Below are 5,893 nucleotides of genomic sequence, written 5' to 3' on the forward strand. Positions count from 1 at the left end.
CTTTGAAGTATCTCAGCATTTTCATAATGAGGCAACTAGTTGATGCCGATCTGTCAGAATTATTGACGTTCTGCTAAAATAGAGACAAATCCCAGACAGATTTTTAGTCTCATTTAATGATATTTTTTTTTTTTTTTTTTTTTTACTGACTGAATCAAATCACAAGGAATTATGTAAATGGGGACCCAGTCATATTAAGTCATTTTAATTCAGCAATCTATTTTTTGTTGTGGGTTTACTTTATTTGTTTACCTTATTGTAAGGATTTTACAGTATTGGCCAATTTAGGGAACAAATTATTCCAGAAAGAAGAAAATGAAAGCACTATAAATTATCTCCAAAGTAGTGACCTAAGCATAAAGAGAGTGTATGCTACCTGATCTTAACTTTTCAGAAGCCTGCCGGTGTGTGTAATATGCAGATTACACACAACAGTTGTTACTCTGCTGTACAGTACAGCCATAGAGCCCCGATCTTATGGATGCTGTTGCAACCAGAGTCCCTCTTTCCTTCATGTAACCTTGTGCACAGATGCAACGGTTCAGCAGGGCTGCATGAGCCCAACCTTATCAGCAGGCAAAATAAGTGCCTCCGCTTCATAGCAGAGCTGACAATTAACTGTCGCCCAATGACTGGATCGCTCTGATAACCTTTTGTTTGTTCCTCCAGTGCATCCACACTCTTGCAATCTCCCTCCATACATGTCCAGCCCCGGAGATAGGATCTGAGGTGAACTCCAATCTCTTCCGACATATTGCTGGTACGTTGGATGTACCTTGATATAAGTCTAGTGTGGGTGTTAATCTGTACTGGTGCGCTTCAGTAATCACAACACGATTTTTTTGCCAGGCGGCTGCCCAGTATTGACTAAGTGATTTTTTATTTTTTTTTCTGTTTGTAGCTGATGCCAGTGGTAAAATCTGGGAGGTCATTAGGCCAGAGAGGGGCCGTGGAGACATGTAATGAAAGACACTGCCCTCTAGTGGCTAATTGACAGCATGAGACAAAGACCATGAAGCAACAGTTCAAGTTTAGAAAGCCTCTGGTACATTGAACTGTCCATCACGAAAACTGAGAAGCTAACTGTGTGGTGACAATAATAATGATAATTATTATTATTTAGACAATAATAATGTCTAAAATTACTAGTTAATTATGACAGAAATCTATGGATATTCTTCCAATTCACCTCTCCTCAAATTTAGTCAAATTAGATGAGCATCTGAGAACACCAATTTTTGGCACAGATTAATTAGATTTTTATCTGGACTTTGATTAGGACACTTTAATCCTTAAACATGTTTTAACCTGAGCCATTCCAATGTAATTTCAACTGCATGTTTGTGCGTTTGTCCTGCTGAAAGGTGAATTTCTGCCCATGTCTCAAGTATTTTGGAGCCTCTAGGAGGTTTATTTAGCTCCAACCATCTTCCCTTTCACTTTTGAAGAATATTATCCCCACAGTGAGACTCTTCAACCAACTAAAATCACCACCTTGTAATAACAGCCGTCATTAAAACAACTACAAATTCAGCTCAGGGTACCCTTTCATCAAAAAGGAAAGTTCAAAGCCTAGTTTTCAAAGTAACATTCATAATTTTCATTAATTAATTACACATTATAATGAACCAATTTGTGTTCTACTACATAAAAATCTATAAACAAACACCTAAATGTTTGACTAAATGGTGACAAAATGTGAAAAAGAACGAACAATTGAACACTTCTGCAAGGTACTGCATATGTTAACTATATTGTAGGAAAAAAAGCTAAATTAATATTGTGTATTAATCTTCACAGGCCGTAGATCATTCAAATCTTGTAAAGACGCAATTTGCTATATACAATTGTTTATTTCTGATTTGCAAAACAAGACAAAATAAACATTACATTAACACCAATTTATAATAGAAAAAAAAAAGAAGAAAAAGATATCTTGAAATTACATTAGAATTTAGGAGACTCGTCCTGATAAACGGAGCCATGCCATGCTGACCGACGCAGGCAGTTTACGGCTAGCAGTTTGAATCAGTCTACATGTCACATACGCTACATTAAGTGGTTTTGTTGGTTCAGGTAGGATTTGGAGTCAAAATGCAAGGAAAGAATTTCATGCCAGATTCCAAATTATTGATTACAAAATGGGGTTACACAATCGATTGACGGGAATCTAAACAAGAAGTCAACCATGTGGCTGGATGACCTTTCTGCTGAAATTTCCAGGAGGAACGTGTGAAGCCAGCCAGCCCGGTTAGTACCCTCCCCCTGTGCGGTGAAAGGGCTCATGTTATGGCACGCAGCTCAGGGCGGATGCAACCATGGCAACTCTGTTCCTCTTTATTCACCAATGAATAAAAATGTAAAAAAATAAAACACTCCCAATTTCATTCAGTGTTTACCTGAAGCAGTTTGACATGAAGACAAGAAAGGCTCACCAAAGTGAACGTTATGATGCGAGGATCTGAATGGAATAGATTTTCCCAGGAAGCACCAGTAAGTTGCACATGTTCTAAAAGACACAATAATCCGAGGAGGCTTGCCCCCTCTGCTGCCAACTCGTACTTTGGACAATGTCATGTATGGTGTCAACTGCACGCAACATTTTGGCGCCCAAAACTTAAAAAACATGTATTTAAATAAAAAAAAATAAAAAAATTAAAAAAAGCAGCATTACATGGATATTGAGGATTTCCCCTCTACTCTTCAACTTCCCATTGGTGGGGAATTGTAAAAAAGACTTTGCAACAGAATATTGGAAAAGGTCAAAGAAGACTAGAAAACCAGACATGCATTACAGAGCTCAAGCTATGCCCAAGAAAACTCTCCCTTCTTCTGTTGCAAAGTCCGTCAGGTGGTTGTTGTTGTTTTCTTAAAGCTGCATTCACTCCGGTCATTTCTCTTTAGTTTCCCCTTTATAAACGACGGGAAGACGCTGCAGATATCACGATCACGGCAGCAAGATTAACTGCATCCTGTCGCCAACTATCGTTAGAAAAACAGTTAAAAGAAGTGACGATGCAGATAAGAATGCTGCAACCTGAGCGAATGCAGCCTCATCCTAGCCAGAGTGCAGATGGTCAGAGTACAGGCACTGGTTTAAAAAAAAAAAAAAAAACTAAACAAATAAAAAACACTCCTTGTATTTTGTGCGTGAAGAATGGGGGAGGGGCATTGCTAATTCAGAGGAAATGAAAATTGCAAAATGACAAACAAAAACCATGAATGACTTCATTAGCTGGACTCTCCCAAATGTGTGAGACATCTCTGAGGTAATCATTGAAGTATGACTCATTAGACAGCAATAAATATCCACATGAATACAAATATTTAAAAAAAGTAAAAACAGAGGCAAATTCTTAAATTCTTAACGCTAAAGCAAGAGCTAAAAAGAGGTAGGCTTTCTTTTCTCTTTTTTTCTTTTTTAGTTAGATTATAATATACATCCATTGTGGACACTCCTTTTAGTAAGAACTACATTTATGTCAATTCCATTACAATGCCTTTTCTGAAGGGGAAGAAAATAAAATTAAATACTTTAAATCCTTCGCGTGGAAGATGGCTGACAGTTCGGCGTGAATATACATTTGTACTCCAGACAGGATTTGTAATGGCCACAGTTGTACAAGAAAAAATAAAAACATCTTAAGAACAAGAGAGGAAACTGTAAAGCTTGCTGGTGATAGTGTACCTTAATGTTTGTATTTCGCAGGCATTGTTACTGTGTTATGATGCTGTTCTTAAAAATTAATCTATACAGAGTCTGAGCAGCCTAATCACAACAGCAAAAAAAAAAAAAAAGAAGAAAAACTCCAAACAGGAATCTCTGACGATGCACCGTGTTCATATTTACTATATTGGTGAGATTTGGGGGAAATTAAATAACAGAAAAAGACAAAGTAAAAGAAAAATAACATGTAATCAGATATTTAATGGCACAAAAGAGGATTTCTCCCCCCGACGCCATGTGATACTGAGCACAAAAATTATTTAGTGTTTCATTAGTGGCTGTAATACATTCTTGCGAGCTTTCCTGTTCGGTTGTCAAATCCACAAGTGCAACTCCTCTGTTACCCTGTTCTTGTGTGGAGGGAACTCTCCCCGTGGCACTTACACATTCACTGATCCTCCCACGCTACCAGACACACACAAATCAACGCAGCATCTCAAATAAAAAAGAAAAAGAAGAAGAAGAAGAAGAAGAGACAGAGCAAAATCAAACCCACAATGTCATACAAAACAGGAAAAAAAAATGAACATGGAGACTTTCAAATCTACAAAAGCCAGTGATCAGTAACCAAGCACATCATAAGCCCGCCCCACCCTTCATTAGACTGACACTAAACACAAGAGTGGTACTACCTAAACACAATCGAGCTTTAACTCCTAACAAGTTCAATCACAGGAGGGTCGTTTGTAGGGCACATCAAATCAAATACAAAATAAAAGTTAAACATGATTTTTTGTTTTTTATTTTTAAGAATGGGATATTTGCTTTGTGCTATGAAAGCTGGTTGAAAGTTGAGCCCCGACTATCAGCTCACAGAGCGTCACAGTGACTGAAGTGTTGAAACAAAGTCACAGTGACTTAGAACGGTCTTCATCAGTGTGGAGGATTTAAAAAAATAAATAAAATATAAAATAAACTGGGCTGAAGCGATCAAAGCAACAACTTTTTATGTGCTGCTATATGAAGACGTCTCCACAAAACTGGGTGCACTTTTCCTTCGCCATCTTTCTTATGTAGTTATATTTACATACCAAGGCGAAAGAGAAAACACCCACTGTATCTTTTATTCTTTTACATTTGTCAGGTTACAATCGCAAACTTGGATTTATCCAACACAAAATAGCACAAAATTGAGAAGTGGAAAGAAATTGCAGAGCAAACAATGTGGTAGAAGGTGCTAGTGTCACTTAAGATCAACAAGCTACTTTTTCACCTACTTCCAAAAGCGCCATGTGTGGCGAACAACTTACGTCTGGAACACAGCATCTTGTAGGTGAAAAATGGTGGTGGCAGCATCATGCTGTGGTAAGGTCTTTCTTCGCCTTTGACAGGCAAGCTGAGGAGGACATGCTGGGAAATGGATCAAGCTAAATACAGGCGCACTGGATTTTGGGGGATTCAATGCCAATTTATTTCCCATCACAAAAAAAAAAAAAAAAAAATTCTTTCACTTCACCAATATATTCTACTTTGCGTTGGTCTCTCTCATAAAATCAAATAAGTGGAAGTTTGTGTCCGTAACGTGACAAAATCTGAAGCTTCATAAAGTGTGGAGACTTTTCTAAGGTCCTGTATATGTTGGACATGGGGTGGTGGTTTACTCTTAGCTTACATAGACAAAAAGACTTTTTTCCTTTTCCTTTGACTTATTTGTCTGCGAATTTGTCTGGTTTAATCGACTGCTATTGTAGAGAAGTGTGAAAATTACTTCTGTGGGAGAATTGCTTCAACACAAAGGACATGTCATCTTTCAAGGTCAAACCTAAACCCCACATGTAGCCTCACAACACTGGCCTCAGTTCTTAAATGCTTTCTTGGCAGTTTAGTTCAGTGTTTCCCAACCCTGGTCCTCAAGGCACACTGTCCTACATGTTTTAGAGGTTTCCCTGCTTTAATGTGCCTGATTCAACCTGTTAATCAGTCATCAATTGAAATCAGCTGCACTGAAGCAAGGAAATACCTAAAACATGCAGGGCAGTGTGCCTTGAGGACCAGGGTTGGGAAACACTGGTTTAGTTTATATGTCGATAGATGCTGTCTGGCGAAGCTTTAGCCAAAGGTGACTTACAGCAGAAAGGAGGGAGATTCCTATAAATATACAAGCTTATGTTCCTAAAGTCATTCATAAATATCATTTTAGCTAAGGACATGATGATTCCCAGGGTC

The sequence above is a fragment of the Gambusia affinis genome, linkage group LG07 (genome assembly GCF_019740435.1).
Source record: "Gambusia affinis linkage group LG07, SWU_Gaff_1.0, whole genome shotgun sequence".
Classification (NCBI taxonomy): Eukaryota; Metazoa; Chordata; class Actinopteri; order Cyprinodontiformes; family Poeciliidae; genus Gambusia; species Gambusia affinis.